General features: G+C 42.6%; 1 protein-coding gene across 2 annotated transcripts in view; it reads left to right on the forward strand.

The window, feature by feature from the left end:
• TLL2 (tolloid like 2) overlaps positions 1 to 18,213 on the forward strand; it is a 323,112-nt gene that overhangs the window by 157,626 nt on the left and 147,273 nt on the right. The window lies entirely within an intron of this gene.

Here is an 18,213-nt window from a genome sequence, read left to right on the forward strand (position 1 = left end):
ATGCATTATAGGGTTGTAATTCTCTGTTCCTGGCTTCCAGTTATGCTCCTGCATTGTCAGGCTCTCAACCTTGGTTTCAGATGGAGACTCCAAGTGGCTGTTTTCAGTATACATTACAACAGCCTTCATCAACCTTTTTTACCCCTGAGGAACCCTTGAAATTTTCAGGTTTTTTGGGAACCAACTCATTTGTGATGAGTGAAAGCATGTTTGTTATGTTGATCGACAGTGGTCAGTGGTCTTTGGCTAGGTTCACACATGTCCGGTGTAAATCTACCCTGCAAATTTTTTAGATATGGTTTAGATGCAAGTTTTTGGAGCCAGGAGCCAACATTGTCCTTAACGGATGACTCCTCACCAGGTGAATCCACCCAGCATGCACAAGTTGATGTCACAAGGGACGAGGCGTTTTGGCTTTTTATAATAAAGGAATTTTTTGTTTTCCTTTCGGTGAATAAGTAGGGAAGGTGGGAATTTGGGGGGGGGCCCCTTAAGGGGGGTTTACAGATATTAAGCCCCCTGCCCGCAGACCCCACAACCACCGGCCAGGGTTGTGAGAAAGGGGCCCTTTCCCCATCAACATGCCCCAAAGTAACCCCTACGTTGAGGGCATGTGGCCTGGTATAGTTCAGGAAGCTTGTCCCCCAGGCTCACTCCTTCTTGGCCTGCCAGGCTGCATGCTCAGGTAAGGGTCTGATATGGATTTTGAGGGGGACCCCATGCCATGGAACCTGTTTACATGCACTATTTTACCAAAAGTATTGGGATGCCTGCCTTTACAAGCACATGAACTTTAACCACTTCAACCCCGGAAGGTTTTACCCCCTTCCTGACCAGAGCACTTTTTACAATTCGGCACTGCGTCGCTTTAACTGCTAATTGCGCGGTCATGCAATGCTGTACCCAAACGAAATTTGCGTCCTTTTCTTCCCACAAATAGAGCTTTCTTTTGATGGTATTTGATCACCTCTGCCGTTTTTATTTTTTGCACTATACACGGAAAAAGACCGAAAATTTTGAAAAAAAGATATTTTCTACTTTTTGTTCTAAAAAAAATCCAATAAACTCAATTTTAGTCATACATTTAGGCCAAAATGTATTCGGCCACATGTCTTTGGTAGAAAAAATGTCAATAAGTGTATATTTATTGGTTTGCGCAAAAGTTATAGCGCCTACAAACTAGGGTACATTTTCTGGAATTTACACAGCCTTTAATTTATGACTGCCTGTCGTTTCTTGAGGTGCTAAAATGGCAGGGCAGTACAAAACCCCCACAAATGACCCCATTTTGGAAAGTAGACACCCCAAGGAATTTGCTGAGAGGCATGTTGAGCCCATTGAATATTCATTTTTTTTGTCCCAAGTGATTGAATAATGACAAAAAAAAAAAAAAAAAATTACAAAAAGTTGTCACTAAATGATATATTGCTCACACAGGCCATGGGCATATGTGGAATTGCACCCCAAAATACATTTAGCTGCTTCTCCTGAGTATGGGGATACCACATGTGTGGGACTTTTTGGGAGCCTAGCCGTGTACAGGGGCCCCAAAAACCAAGCACCGCCTTCAGGATTTCTAAGGGCGCAAATTTTTGATTTCACTCCTCACTACCTATCACAGTTTTGAAGGCCATAAAATATCCAGATGGCATAAACCCCCCCCCAAATGACCCCATTTTGGAAAGTAGACACCCCAAGCTATTTGCTTTGAGGCATGTTGAGTCCATGGAATGTTTTATATTTTGACACAAGTTGCGGGAAAGTGACAAATTTTTTTTTTTTTTTTTTGCACAAAGTTGTCACTAAATGATATATTGCTCACACAGGCCATGGGCATATGTGGAATTGCACCCCAAAATACATTTAGCTGCTTCTCCTGAGTACGGGGATACCACATGTGTGGGACTTTTTGGGAGCCTAGCCGCGTACGGGGCCCCAAAAACCAATCACTGCCTTCAGGATTTCTAAGGGCGTACATTTTTGATTTTACTCCTCACTACCTATCACAGTTTCGGAGGCCATGGAATGCCCAGGTGGCACAAACCCCCCCCCCCAAATGACCCCATTTTGGAAAGTAGACACCCCAAGCTATTTGCTGAGAGGCATGGTGAGTATTTTGCAGCTCTCATTTGTTTTTGAAAATAAAGAAAGACGAGAAAAAAAAATTTTTTTTTTTCAATTTTCAAAACTTTGACAAAAAGTGAGGTCTGCAAAATACTCACTATACCTCTCATCAAATAGCTTGGGGTGTCTACTTTCCAAAATGGGGTCATTTGGGGGGGGGGGGTTTTGCCACCTGGGCATTCCATGGCCTCCGAGACTGTGATAGGCAGTGAAGAGTGAAATCAAAAATTTACGGCCTTAGAAAGCCTGAAGGCGGTGCTTGGTTTTCGGGGTCCCGTACGCGGCTAGGCTCCCAAAAAGTCTCACACATGTGGTATCCCCGTACTCAGGAGAAGCAACAGAATGTATTTTGGGGTGTAATTTCACATATTCCCATGGCATGTTTGAGCAATATATCATTTAGTGACAACTTTGCGCAAAAAAAATAAAAAAAATAAAAAATTGTCTCTTTCCCGCAACTTGTGTCACAATATAAAATATTCCATGGACTCGACATGCCTCTCAGCAAATAGATTGGGGTGTCTACTTTCCAAAATGGGGTCATTTGGGGGGGTTTTGAACTGTTCTGGCATTTTATGCACAACATCTAGAAGCTTATGTCACACATCACCCACTCTTCTAACCACTTGAAGACAAAGCCCTTTCTGACACTTTTTGATTACATAAAAAAATAATTTTTTTTTGCAAGAAAATTACTTTGAACCCCCAAACATTATATATTTTTTTAAAGCAAATGCCCTACAGATTAAAATGGTGGGTGTTTCATTTTTTTTTTTTCACACAGTATTTGCGCAGCGATTTTTCAAATGCATTTTTTGGGGAAAAAACACACTTTTTTTAAATTTTAATGCACTAAAACACACTATATTGCCCAAATGTTTGATGAAATAAAAAAGATGATTTTAGGCCGAGTACATGGATACCAAACATGACATGCTTTAAAATTGCGCACAAACGTGCAGTGGCGACAAACTAAAGCCTTTAAAAGCCTTTACAGGTTACCACTTTAGATTTACAGAGGAGGTCTACTGCTAAAATTACTGCCTCGATCTGATGTTTGCGGTGATACCTCACATGCATGGTGCAATTGCTGTTTACATTTGACGCCAGACCGACGCTTGCGTTCGCCTTAGCGCGAGAGCAGGGGGGACAGGGGTGCTTTTTTTTTTTTTTTTTTTTTTTTTTTCTTTATTATTATTATTTTTTTATCTTATTTTTAAACTGTTCCTTTCATTTTTTTTTTTTTTAATCATTTTTATTGTTATCTCAGGGAATGTAAATATCCCCTATCATAGCAATAGGTAGTGACAGGTACTCTTTTTTGCAAAAATTGGGGTCTATTAGACCCTAGATTTCTCCTCTGCCCTCAAAGCATCTGACCACACCAAGATCGGTGTGATAAAATGCCTTCCCAATTTCCCAATGGCGCTGTTTACATCTGGCTAAATCTAAGTCATAAAATGCTCGTAGCTTCCGGTTTCTTAGGCCATAGAGATGTTTGGAGCCACTCTGGTCTCTGATCAGCTCTATGGTCAGCTGGCTGAATCACCGGCTGCATTCTCAGGTTCCCTGTTGAGACAGGAGAGCCAGAGAAAAACACGGAAGACGTTGGCGGGGGGGGGGGCATTCCCTCCCACTGCTTGTAAAAGCAGTCTAGAGGCTAATTAGCTGCTAGGATTGCTTTTACATGAAAGCCAATCGCTGGCTGAAAAGAATGATACCAAGATGATACCTAAACCTGCAGGCATCATTCTGGTATAACCACTCAAAGTCGTGAATGGCGTACCTGAAGACAAAAAAATGGTTAACAATAAAGCACAGTAAACGGTAAGGTATAAAAAATTGCATACCTGAAAAGCAAGCATGATAAAACATAACAATAAAACATTGCAGAATAGAATACAGTAAAAAAGAGCAGAACAATAGAGAGAGAATAGAGAGAGAGAACAATAAAACGACAACTATTTTTTTTTTTATTTTATATTTTTGTTTGTGTTTTTTTTTTTTTTTTTTTTTTACACTTTTTTTTGTAACTAACTTTTATAACTGTAACCGGTTCCAGGTTCGGGTCTCTCAAAATGCGATGGCATCTTGGGAGACCCTGTGAAAGTGTGCCTAGTCTGTGCAATGCTGTACCCTACGCTAATACTCAACTAGTGAATGGTAGCGTTCAAAACATTCACCAATGCAAAGACCAGGATTGTCAGGACAGGAGGGACAATAATAGCGGGTGTCACGCCTATATCCGCGCTTGCTGCAGACACAACATCTTTTTTGGGGGGGTTCGCTGGGTAGGGGTACTCGGGAGGACATAAAGAAAATGCCTCTCATGCAGCCGACTGCATTTGGTTGGGGATGTGAATGGGGGAAGTACGGGCGCTGCAGAAGCGGTGGGTTCCCAATTAGGATTGGCGAATGCAGCAGGAAGGGCACTATGGACACGACGGGCCTGTGTTTGTCTTCTTGGTGGCAGCGGGACACTACTTGTGCTTGCCACCTGACCAGCTTGAACTGCACTTATGGGACTCGCCACGTCACCAAGTGTTACTGCAGTGCTGGTTTGACTACGACCGGGGTGTACTAGGCTGCTGGTGCTTGCCAGTTCACCAAAACGCTACCAAAAAAACTGTTAGCGATCGCAGGGATCAGGCTTGACTCTGAGAACGCTGCAGTTATGCATTTAGTGTTTTGTAAGTGTCAGTGATCGATCGATACTGCACTTGGGTGGGCTGGGCCGGGCGGAGGGGCAAAACGCAGGTGCTAGCAGGTATCTGGGCTGATCCCGCTAACACTGCGTTTGTGGGAACCCTAAACTGCTGGGGACGCTAGTATAGATCTGATCAGATCAGATATTGATCCGATCAGATACTATACCACTAAGGGAGGTGTATGGTGCGTGCGTGGGTGTTAGCGGTACTGGCGCTAACCTGACGCTGCCTGGGGCTGGTGCTTGCCAGTTCACCAAAACGTTACCAATAAAACTGTTAGCGATCGCAGGGATCAGGCCTGACTCTGTGAACGCTGCAGTTATGCGTTTAGTGTTTTGTAAGTGACAGTGATCGATCGATACTGCACTTGGGCTGGGCCGGGCGGAGGGGAAGAACGCAGGTGCTAGCGGGTATCTGGGCTGATCCCGCTAACACTGCGTTTTTGGGAACCCTAAACTGCTGGGGACACAAGTATAGATCTGATCGGATCAGATATTGATCCGTACAGATACTATACCACTAAGGGAGGCGTATGCTGCGTGCGTGGGTGTTAGCGGTACTGGCGCTAATCTGACGCTGCCTGGGGCGACGCATATCACCGCCGGGCGATCAGGGGCTAAACCTTTATTAGGTAATAAACGGCGGGTCCCCTGACACTATAAAAAATAAACGAACTAACCAGCGTCACCCGTAACGGTTATACGGTGATCAGTGGTGAAAGGGTTAACTAGGGGGCAATCAAGGGGTTAAAACATTTATTAGATAGTATATGGGGGTCCCTGTCGCTATAAAACGCTGACGGCGAACCTAAATATTTACGTTCCTAACTAGCGTCACCAGCGACACTAATACAGCGATCAGAAAAATGATCGCTTAGTGACACTGGTGACAGGGGGTGATCAAGGGGTTAAAACTTTATTAGGGGGGGTTAGGGGGGTATCCTAGACCTACAGGGGGGTAATACTCACTGCCCTAACACTGTAACTGTCACAAACTGACACCATGCAGTAATCAGAAAAAAAAAAAAAAATACTGCTTGCTGTCAGTTTGTGACAGGGGGGGGGGTGATTGGGGGGGGGGGATCGGGGGTGTAAAGTATGCCTGGCATGCTCTACTGTGTGTGTGTGTGTGTATGTGTGTGTGTGTTGTGCACTTACATGTCTTCTCTCCTCGGCGCTGGGATGGAAACTGCCAAGCCGAGGAGAGATGACATCACATCCTCTGCCTGTGTGAAACTACATACAGGCAGGGGAGGATTCCGATTGGCTGGGAGCGATCGCGAGGGTCTCCCCCTCGCCTCCCGATGCTCCCAGTCAAATGCCGACCGCCGCTGGCACCGGGGGGGGGTCCGATCGGACCCCCCGCCCGCGGGAGGCAGATCACGTACAGGTACGTGATTCTGCCTGCCCGTGCCATTCTGCCGACGTATATATACGTTAGGCGGTCGGCAAGTGGTTAATAGCATCCCAGTCTTATGCTGGCCATACACTATACGAAAAATCGGCCGAACACATTTTCGAAAAACGAACGTTCGACCGTGACCGCAAACGATCGTGCCATCATGTAATGACCGATAAATTGTTCAGTGGACATGAATAAATAATCTTTTGTTCGTTTTTTTACATATACCTAGTGCAGACAGTTTGGACGGGAAACACATTAACCTTGCAATTTATCATACGTTCGGCAGAAATTTTCCAAACTTCCCGTTCGTTTTTTCTCCACAAAAACGTCACAAACGATTTCGATTTGTGCCCATTAACTTGCCGAAAAACGAACGAAGTGTCTATACGAACGATTTTTCGGCCGATTTTTTTTTCTGTATAGTGTATGGCCAGCATTAGTCCATAGGTTCAGTATTGAGTTGACCCACCCTTTGCAGCTGTAACAGCTTCAACTCTTCTGGGAAGGCTGCCCACAAGGATTAGGAGTATGTCTATGGGGATGTGTGACCATTCTTCCAGAAGCGCTTTTGTGAGGTCAGGCACTGATGTGGACGAGAAGGCCTGGCTCACAGTCTGCACTGTAATGCATCCCAAAGGTGTTCTGTCGGGTTGAGGTCAGGACTGCAGGCCTGTCAATTTCCTCCACCACAAACTTGCTCATCTGTCTTTATGGGCCTGGCTTTGTGCACTGGTTCAAATTATTAGGTGGAGGAGAATTATGGTGTGGGGTTGTTTTTCAGGGATTGGCCATGGCCCCTGGGCACATATATCTGTAGTATTTACTTATCTCTCTTCAAAGCCCTAAGTCCCATGGCTTTCTCCTGCTCCGTTCCTCTGTTGTCAGTATAATTTCTCATACACGTGATGAAACCAGCCTGAATTTTGTGTCAGGGTGGGTGCTATAAATGGAATAGCAGAGAGCTTGTCTAATCACAGAACAGCTCTGCAAGTCTCTGCCTATGTGGAGGGGGGTATGCTTAGCTGTCTGTGTATGGCAAGAATCCACACCCACAGGTGAATCAAAGAAAAAAATCTAACAGGATGTGCACTTTCTAAACCGCATATAAAGCTGAAGACAGCAGATATACATGTAAAACTTGTGTAGGGAGATTTGTTTCATCTCTGCATCTGAGGCTGTTCACTTCACTGGGTATATGTAAGGGTTTACGTTCACTTTAAGGCGTCAGCATACTAAGACATTTTTGACAATTTCATGCTCCCAACTTTGTGGGAACTGTTTGGGGATGGCCCCTTCCTGTTCCAACATGACTGTGCACAAAAGCAAGGCCCATAAAGACACGGATGAGCGAGTTTAGGTGGAGGAACTTGACTTGCCTGCACTGAGTCCTAACCTCAACCTGATAGAATACCTTTGGGATGAATTAGAGCAGAGACTGTGAGCCAGGCCTTTTAGTACACATCAGTGCCTGACCTCACAAATGAGCTTCTGGAAGAATGGTCAAACATTCCCATACATAGTCCTAAACCTTGTGGACAGCCTTCCCAAAAGAGTTGAAACTGTTATAGCTGCAAGGTGGGCTTACTCAATATTGAACCCTGCGGACTAAGACTGGGATGCCATTAAAGTTCATGTTCGTGTAAAGGCAGGCGTCCCAATACTTATGGTAAAATAGTGTATGTAAACTGGATCCATAGAAAGCCGGTTTGGTTCACATTTCATGCGAATTGGATGCGATTCAAAAATCAATCCAATAATCAATCCAATTCGCATAGATCTGAACGGTGCCTTACCGTTTTACTAAAAAGATCATTGATGTGATGCTGCTAACACTACAAAGTGGTGTTGGCCCAAGAATTATGGAGGCACCATCAACCTCAGTCACAGCTTAAGGAACCTCAATGTCTGGAGGAACCCTGGTTGAAAATGGCTGCATTACATTTATGGTACACTGTTACTGTTCAGAGGCCTAGCCTGAAAGATGCAATGCAGACATCACTGGAGCCCATGCATGTAAACATAAGGCGGCTGCAATGCATCAGCAATATTGGGAAGCAGTAGAGCATCAACCAAAAAGCTAAAACAAGTATTTTATTAAAAGTGAACATTTTCTAGACCCAGCCCTAGCTCCTATGTAGAAAAGGCCCCATCCTTGTTTTAGATGCAGTGATGGCATCAGTGTTTCTGTGCAATGAAGACAGATCATGGCTAGTGGGAGGAACCAGCAGGGTGCTGTACATGGCTTTCTGAAAACCTCCCATCATGCTGCCTCAGTACTCGCTCTCAAAAGTTCTCAGCCCTGTTGCAAGCTGGGCACAGAGCCTCTGAATTAGTCCTCCATGAGATTCCACCACCCCTGAAATTGCACAGCCTCAGACCCCTATCTTTTGGCACCAGCAACTCGGCAGGGGGCGTAAAGTTGGAGGTCTGGAGGAGCTATAGTTTTTGTCTTCTCCTGAATGCTGGGGTGCAGCTCTGCATGCCGCCTATTCTGCATCAGAATCATGCCTTGCCATGGTGTGGGCCGTCACCAAAGGATCAAATTATGCCACGTGTTCTAGCCCTACAGCAGCATTGGTTATGACGCTGGCAATCGGCCCACCCTCACCATGGTATTTCAGACCAAACTGGGTCCTGTTTGCGGCAGCCTGGGGGAAGCCAGATGGTACTCTGGTTGAGAAACATTCGGGCTGAATGATACTTTAATATCCTCTAGCCAGGAAGTGAGGCAGGTTATATCTGACTTGCTGCACAACTGTATGGCTGTCCAAGATCATGTAAAGCTGAAGTTCAATTTGAAATTTTTTGTTCTTTAATACAACTTCAGTACTGTGTTTACAACTTGAAATACCAGCTTTTGTGACCACCTGTTATTTTAATTAGATTTTGGTTATTCATTTATTTTATTGCAATATTTATTACATCACTTCATGTTGGCAACATTTCTGCAGGTGCTTTTTGCATTTATTAGATTAAACTGTTACTATAGGCAATTCTACTTTCCTTAATCCTGTTTTAAGCCTATGAGTTATGGAAAAAAACGTTTCATTGCTGTGCTATACCAACTTGTTGGCCACAGCTTTCTTTATGCTGGTCCCTGATAGAGAAGTGGAAGCTGCAATGTTTAGGAGCCTAGTCCAGCAAAATCATGCATAATTAGAAACTGGAGTCTTAACCCATATTAATCAAGGTCAAGGCCATCGCCATGTGGTAGGCGGGAAAGGATATTTTAAACCAGAAATTCATGGTCGGGTAGGGAATTGTATCTACAAATGTTTTTCCTATTGCTAAAAAAAAAACAACAAAAAACATTTAACCAAAGTATGTGTGGCTGTCTGTCAGCCAAAGAGTTTAATCTGGTCCTTGGGAAAGAATGTAACTACAGGCCTGAAAAGAGTCTTTCTACTTGTTAAGACAATGGCACAAAGGTCAGGCTTGCAATGTGCACTACAGGGTAATTTGCAATTCAATCTCCCAGTTCATTTTATGTCACAATTTAATGCATGCAAAACATTTTTAATTGACTGTGTAATTCATCCTGCAAATTGGAGTTCTGCTTGGGTGAAAAAAATTCAGGGAATAGTCCATGATATGACTTATGCTTTTGTATACTATGACTTATGATTTTATAATGCTGTATTCATTTTTATTTTTTTTGTAGTCCTTTGAAGGTTTTATTATATTATGTCAATAAATGTATTAAAACTCAGGACAATCATCAAAGTTAACATGTTCTTTTGTGTCTATGCCAGGATGATGTCAGCCTTTATGCATGTCACCTTGGTGTCAGTGGTCTCAGTATAAAAGAAGGGCATCTAGTCTCCAAAATGGTTATGTGGGACGGTTTCCTGCAAACTATCTTGGATACACAGCCAGTTGGTAGATGGGACTTTTATTGTCTACTTTGCTAAAAAAAAAAAAAAAAACTTTCTAGTATTGTACTGCCATCTTCACAGTGTCTACATGCATGTGGCGAGCCTGTTTTCAATGGTTTTTCCCTTGTAACAAGTATGCTTTAAAAGCAGGTTGAATAAAAATCAGGAGGTTTAAAAAAAAACAAAAAAAAAACTGAAATCTTTTTAACCACTTCAGCCCCGGAAGGATTTACCCCCTTCCTGACCAGAGCACTTTTTTTACAATTTGGCACTGCGTCGCTTTAAGTGCTAATTGTGCGGTCATGCAATGCTGTACCCAAACGAAATTTGCGTCCTTTTCTTCCCACAAATAGAGCTTTCTTTTGATGGTATTTGATCACCTCTGCCGTTTTTTATTTTTTGCGCTATAAGCGGAAAAAGACCGAAAATTTTGAAAAAAAAAAATATTTTCTACTTTTTGTTATAAAAAAAATCCAATAAACTCAATTTTAGTCATACATTTAGGCCAAAATGTATTCGGCCACATGTCTTTGGTAAAAAAAAAGGTCAAGTGTATATTTATTGGTTTGCGCAAAAGTTATAGCGCCTACAAGCTAGGGTACATTTTCTGGAATTTACACAGCTTTTAGTTTATGACTGCCTATGTCATTTCTTGAGGTGCTAAAATGGCAGGGCAGTACAAACCCCCCCCCCCCCAATGACCCCATTTTGGAAAGTAGACACCCCAAAGAAATTGCTGAGAGGCATGTTGAGCCCATTGAATATTCATTTTTTTTGTCCCAAGTGATTGAATGACCAAAAAAAAAAAAATTACAAAAAGTTGTCACTAAATGATATATTGCTCACACAGGCCATGGGCATATGTGGAATTGCACCCCAAAATACATTTAGCTGCTTCTCCTGAGTATGAGGATACCACATGTGTGGGACTTTTTGGGAGCCTAGCCGCGTACGGGGCCCTGAAAACCAATCTCTGCCTTCAGGATTTCTAAGGGTGTAAATTTTTGATTTCACTCTTCACTGCCTATCATCGTTTCGAAGGCCATGGAATGCCCAGGTGGCACAAACCCCCCCCCCAAATGACCCCATTTTGGAAAGTAGACACCCCAAGCTATTTGCTGAGAGGCATGGTGGGTATTTTGCAGCTCTCATTTGTTTTTGAAAATGAAGAAAGACAAGAGAAATTTTTTTTTTTCTTTTTTCAAAACTTTGACAAAAAGTGAGGTTTGCAAAATACTCACTATACCTCTCAGCAAATGGCTTGGGGTGTCTACTTTCCAAAATAGGGTAATTTGGGGGGGGGGGGTTGTGCCACCTGGGCATTCCATTGCCTCCGAAACTGTGATAGGCAGTGAAGAGTGAAATCAAAAATTTACGCCCTTAGAAAGCCTGAAGACGGTGCTTGGTTTTCGGGGTCCCGTACGCGGCTAGGCTCCCAAAAAGTCTCACACATGTGGTATCCCCATACTCAGGAGAAGCAACAGAATGTATTTTGGGGTGTAATTTCACATATTCCCATGGCATGTTTGAGCAATATATCATTTAGTGACAACTTTGTGCAAAAAAAAAAAAAAAAAAAATTGTCTTTCCCGCAACTTGTCACAATATAAAATATTCCATGGACTCGACATACCTCTCAGCAAATAGCTTGGGGTGTCTACTTTCCAAAATGGGGTCATTTGGGGGGGGGGGTTTGAACTGTCCTGGCATTTTATGCACAACATTTAGAAGCTTATGTCACACATCACCCACTCTTCTAACCACTTGAAGACAAAGCCCTTTCTGACACTTTTTTTGTTTACATAAATTTTTTTTTTTTTTTTTGCAAGAAAATTTACTTTGAACCCCCAAACATTATATGTATATTTTTTAAAGCAAATGCCCTACAGATTAAAATGGTGGGTGTTTCATTTTTTTTTTTTTCACACAGTATTTGCGCAGCGATTTTTCAAACGCATTTTTTGGGGAAAAAAAACACACTTTTTTAAAAATTTTAATGCACTAAAACGCACTATATTGCCCAAATGTTTGATGAAATAAAAAAGATGCTCTTAGGCCGAGTACATGGATACCAAACATGACACGCTTTAAAATTACGCACAAACGTGCAGTGGCAACAAAATAAATACATTTTTAAAAGCCTTTACAGGTTACCACTTTAGATTTACAGAGGTCTACTGCTAAAATTACCGCCCTCGATCTGACCTTCGCGGTGATACCTAACATGCATGGTGCAATTGCTGTTTACATTTGACGCCAAACCAACGCTTGCGTTCGCCTTAGCGTGAGAGCAGGGGGGACAGGGGTGCTTTTTTTTTTTTTTTTTTTTTTTTTGTTATCTCAGGGAATGTAAATATCCCCTATGATAGCAATAGGTAGTGACAGGTACTCTTTTTCAAAAAAAAAATTGGGGTCTGACCACACCAAGATCGGTGTGATAAAATGCTTTCCCAATTTCCCAATGGCGCTGTTTATGTTTACATCCGGCGAAATCTAAGTCATGAAATGCTCGTAGCTTCCAGTTTCTTAGGCCATAGAGATGTTTGGAGCAACTCTGGTCTCTGATCAGCTCTATGGTCAGCTGGCTGAATCACCAGCTGCATTCTCAGGTTCCCTGTTGAGACAGGAGAGCCAGAGAAAAACACGGAAGATGGTGGGGGGGGCATTCCCTCCCACTGCTTGTAAAAGCAGTCTAGAGGCTAATTAGCCGCTAGGATTGCTTTTACATGAAAGCCGACTGCTGGCTGAAAAAAATGATACCTAAACCTGCAGGCATCATTCTGGTATAACCACTCAAAGTCATGAATGGCGTACCTGAAGACAAAAAAAATGGTTAACAATAAAACACAGTAAACGGTAAAGTATAAAAAAATTGCATACCTGAAAAGCAAACATGATAAAACATAATAACAATAAAACATTGCAGAGTAGAATACAGTAAAAAAGAGCAGAACAATAGAGAGATAGAGAGAACAATAAAACGACAACTAATTTAATTTTTTTTTTTTTTTTTTTTTATATATTTTATATGTTTTTTACACTTTTTGGTAACTAACTTTTATAACTGTAACCGGTTCCAGGTTTGTGTCTCTCAAAATGCGATGGCATCTTGGGAGACCCTGTGAAAGTGTGCCTAGTTTGTGCAATGCTGTACCCTGCGCTAATACTCAACTAGAGTATGGTAGCATTCAAAACATTCACCAATGCAAAGACCAGGATTGTCAGGACAGGAGGGACAATAATAGCGGGTGTCACGCCTATATCCGCGTTTGCTGCAGACACGACATCTTTTTTGGGGGGGGTTAGTTGGGTAGGGGTACTCGGGAGGACATAAAGAAAATGCCTCTCATGCAGCCGACTGCATTTGGTTGGGGATGTGAATGAGGGAAGTACGGGCGCTGCAGAAGTGGTGGGTTCCCAATTAGGATTGGCGAATGCAGCAGGAAGGGCACTATGGGCACGACAGGCCTGTGTTTGTCTTCTTCTTGGTGGCAGCGGGACACTACTTGTGCTTGCCACCTCACCAGCTTGAACTGCACTTATGGGACTCGCCATGTCACCAAGTGTTACTGCAGTGCTGGTTTGACTACGACCGGGGTGTACTAGGCCGCTGGTGCTTGCCAGTTCACCAAAACGCTACCAAAAAAAAACTGTTAGCAATCGCAGGGATCAGGCCTGACTCTGCGAACGCTGCAGTTATGTGTTTAGTAAGTGACAGTGATCGATCGATACTGCACTTGGGTGGGCTGGGCTGGGCGGAGGGGCAAAACGCAGGTGCTAGCAGGCATCTGGGCTGATCCCACTAACACTGCGTTTTTGGGAACCCTAAACTGCTGCTGACGCTAGTATAGATCTGATCGGATCAGATATTGATCCGTTCAGATACTATACCACTAAGGGAGGCGTATGCTGTGTGCGTGGGTGTTAGCGGTACTGGGGCGACACATATCACCGCCGGGCGATCAGGGGGCTAACCTTTATTCGGTAATAAACGGTGGGTTCCCTGACACTATAAAAAAATAAACTAACTAACCAGCATCACCCGTAACAGTTATACGGTGATCAGTGGTGAAAGGGTTAACTAGGGGGCAATCAAGGGGTTTAAGGGGGGAGGTGCTGCGCTAACCAGAAGAAAGCTGTAAATCTCTGTCTGTGGACAATTAATAAAATGACATAAAATCGCATAAATAAGTGTTGACACTAAAAAACATTCAAGTCTTGATAATCAGCATCATGTGTATGTGAAAAAAGTGCATAAAAAATCCTTTTCAATTGGTATATACTAAATGACAAAAAAATTGCATGTGAAATCGCATAAATAAGTGTTGACACTAAAAACATATAAATCTAGATAATCATGCGTTGGTGCAAAAAGGGACATAAACACTACTTCATGTGAATAATTCTAAATAAAAATACATAGAATAAATCAGAAATAACCATCAAAAACATATCCTTATAAATGGTGCAAAACGTACAAAGTGCCAGTGCTTAAAGGTGATCTAGATATCGCAAATAAAACACATCAATCCAACGCAATATGGATAATAAATAATATAAATAAATGTCCCAATAATGGTGATATAAAATTTATTGTGCTGGCCTGCGAAACAAATGACCAATGACATGCCAGTAAGTGCAGCAAACTTAAAGTGCCAGTGTAAAAGTCATTGAAGGTGCAAAAGCAAGTTCTGGTGTATTCAACAAAACAGTGGGGTGTCTGGGATGCAATTCACTCAGTGTCCTCTTCGTGCATAAAACACTAATGTAAGCAGTGGCCCCTTACCTAGCGGTGCTAGGTCAACCGCATGAATTGTAGCTAAAACGCCAGGTCCTGAGCCTCAATCGCGTCCCTATATCCACGCTTGCCGGTGTTGGGTTATCCTAATGGCAGCTGATTACAAGTGGCTATGGTCCTATCAGGGGTCCTGGACCAGCGCGGATCCTAGCTCAGCCTCCACATCTCAGGTATGTATATACAGGAATATGCAGGACAAAGGTACTTGATAGTGAAGTATGTATTAACCAGGTAATGCTTTATTAAAAATCTTTAAGTAGATGTACTCACATAAAAACAATGCAGAGCAAACCTCTCTCCTACGAGCAGCGAACTCTTTCTGTGTCTAGCAATGTGAAACAGCCTATTCCGTCCCTACGCGTGTCATCACCGATCACGTGACTTCTTCAGGGGTTCAAATCAAGGGGTTAAAACATTTATTAGATAGTATATGGGGGTCCCTGTCGCTATAAAATGCTGACGGCGAACCTAAATATTTACCTCCCTAACTAGCGTCACCAGTGACACTAATACAGCGATCAGAAAAATGATCGCTTAGCGACACTGGCGACGGGGGTGATCAAGGGGTTAAAACTTTATTGGGGGGTTAGGGGGGTATCCTAGACCTAAAGGGGGCTAACACTAACTGCCCTACCACACTAACTGTCTCAAACTGACACCAATGCAGTAATCAGAAAAAAAAAAAAAAACTGCTTGGTGTCAGTGTGACGGTGGGGAGGGGTGATCGGGGGTGTAATGTATGCCTGGCATGTTCTACTGTATGTGTGTGTTGGTGCACTCACATTACAGTCTTCTCTCCTTTGCGCCGGAACGGAAAATGCCGAGCCGAGGAGAGATGACATCATTTCCTTTGCCTCTGTGTACAATACAGAGGCAGGGAAATTATCCCATTGGCTGGGAGCGATCGCGAGGGGGGGGCCACGAATGGATGGCCTCCCCCTCACCTCTGATCACCTCTGATCGCCGGGGAAGATTTGCCGACCGCCGCAGGCACCGGGGGGGGGGGCGCGTACCTGTAAGTCCTTTTGCCTGCCCGTGCCATTCTGCCGACATACATCGTCGTGTGGCGGTCGGCAACTGCTTAAATATAATTTTTTTTTTTTTTTTTTTTTATTCAAATGCTTTTGAAGTAAAAATCGATCCAAAGATGGTTTTCTATTTAAGATATGTTAATAATTTGTATTCAGCATGAAATGGAGCTTAGTTATGTAGCATGAGGCTGTATATTCTGCAATATTTAAATTTTTGGTGAACCTGATGAATGCAAACTAAGATAACATGCACTGCATTGATGCAGTCACACAATTTCACAGTAACCATGAGATAAAACAAAGTTCAGGAATATTCCTCTATCCCAGGGGTCTTCAAACTACGGCCCTCCAGTTGTTCAGGAACTACAATTCCCATCATGCCTAGTGATGTCTGTGAATGTCAGTGTTTTACAATGCCTCATGGGATGTGTAGTTCCGTAACAGCTGGAGGGCCATAGTTTGAGGATCCCTGCTCTATCCCATCGTTTTGCAAATCCTATGTACACTACAAACTGTATGATTGAATCGGTTTTGATATCGCTCTTTTACTAACCTGACAGTTTTTTATTCTAAATAGGAAACCTATTTAAAGATTCTAACTACCAGCAAGAATAACTCCTTACATTTAAAGAGCACCTGTAATTTCAGATCCATCATGGCAGCGCCTGTTAGTGGGAATCCACTAACCTACTGCCACCATTAGTCTCACCTTGTGTCACTACTGCATCACTAGTCATACCATTAAAGTAGAGCTGCACAATTAATAGTCAATCATTATCGTGATCTTGACTAAAGTGTTTCACATTTCTTTCTATGCAAAGAATTCTCTCTGCTCTTCTGAAGCCACAACCCTCAAAAGAAAGGAAGAGAGAAACTGGGCAGTCTGCCAAGAATCAAAACATTCTTTATCGGTTGAACTTAACTATAAACATTGTAACAATTTGTCAATGGAATAGACTTTGTGTAAGTGAAAACCTTTTTATGACATTTGCTGGCTTCAAGTTAAAATTTATTTTTTTTTTTTGCTAGAAAATTACTTAGAAGCCCACCACTATGAGAGAGAGAGAGAGAGAGAGAGAGAGAGAGAGAGAGAGATTATATAACATTTTAGTAGACGCCCTAGAGAATAAAATGGTGGTTGTTGCAATATTTTATGTCACACTGTATTTTCACAGCGGTCTTTCAAATGCAATTTTTTTGGAAAAAATTACTTTAAAGTGGATGTAAACCCAATGTCATCCTTTTCATACTGCCATAGTGGTTATCTATAAGGATATACATGCCTCCTGCATGTATCTTTTACCTGTCAAATGTCTCCCCTCTGTTATGAGAGCTGAAAAACTGCAGATTCTGTGGGTAGGTCTGTTGTCTGGAGCTCGGTGGGTGGAGTCGTGATGTCAGTAGACTCCCTGCCCACCTCTACACTCCCCTTGTCAATATAAATTTTCTCCTGGGTATTTCTAACTGAACTTCTGCTATGATCTCTAACATCCAGTGAAAAGACAGGAAAGTAACCACATGACTTCAGCATGCCAAATCATGGTGAGGTGTGGAACAGCCAATCATTGCAGAGCTGCTGAAGAAAGGAGTGGGGGAGGGAATTAAAAAATCATGCATGTGTCTTAGGCTGTCACTCACAGCAAGGGGGAGGATTTGACAAAGTTTTTGTCAGTTTGACAAGATTTCTCTCACTGAACAATAAAAGAGGATTGCTCAGAGATGGATTAACTCTGTGTGGCAAGACTGGGCTCAAATGATAGGAAATCTTATACTCTACAGTGTGTATGTGTGTGTGTATCTCTCTCTCTCTCTCTCTCTCTCTCTCTCTCTCTCTCTCTCTCTCTCTCTCTCTCTCTCTCTCTCTCTCTCTCTCTCTCTCTCTCTCTCTCTCTCTCTCTCTCTCTCTCTCTCTCTCTCGGGTTTACATCCACTTTAATGAATTTTTTTTTTTTTTATTTTTTTTTTTTTTTTAATTATGAAAGATTTTATGTCGCGAGAATCGTGATTTTTATTCTTCTAAAAATCGTGATTCTCATTTTGGCCAGAATCGGGCAGCTCTACATTAAAGTGAATGGGACTGTCAGTGAGTCAACAGCGTGTCTGAGAGGCTGCTGTGGAAGAGAGGACAGTTGCTCTTTAAAAATTATGATTTAAATCTAGCCTTTTTACTAGTGATTTAAATCAAATCCACCCTGTTTAAAAGGTAACTCCACTTTAATGGGGGGGAAAAATAATTGTCAAAATATAGCATATACAATTGTGACACAAGTCAT

The sequence above is a fragment of the Aquarana catesbeiana genome, linkage group LG08, assembly GCF_042186555.1.
Source record: "Aquarana catesbeiana isolate 2022-GZ linkage group LG08, ASM4218655v1, whole genome shotgun sequence".
Classification (NCBI taxonomy): Eukaryota; Metazoa; Chordata; class Amphibia; order Anura; family Ranidae; genus Aquarana; species Aquarana catesbeiana.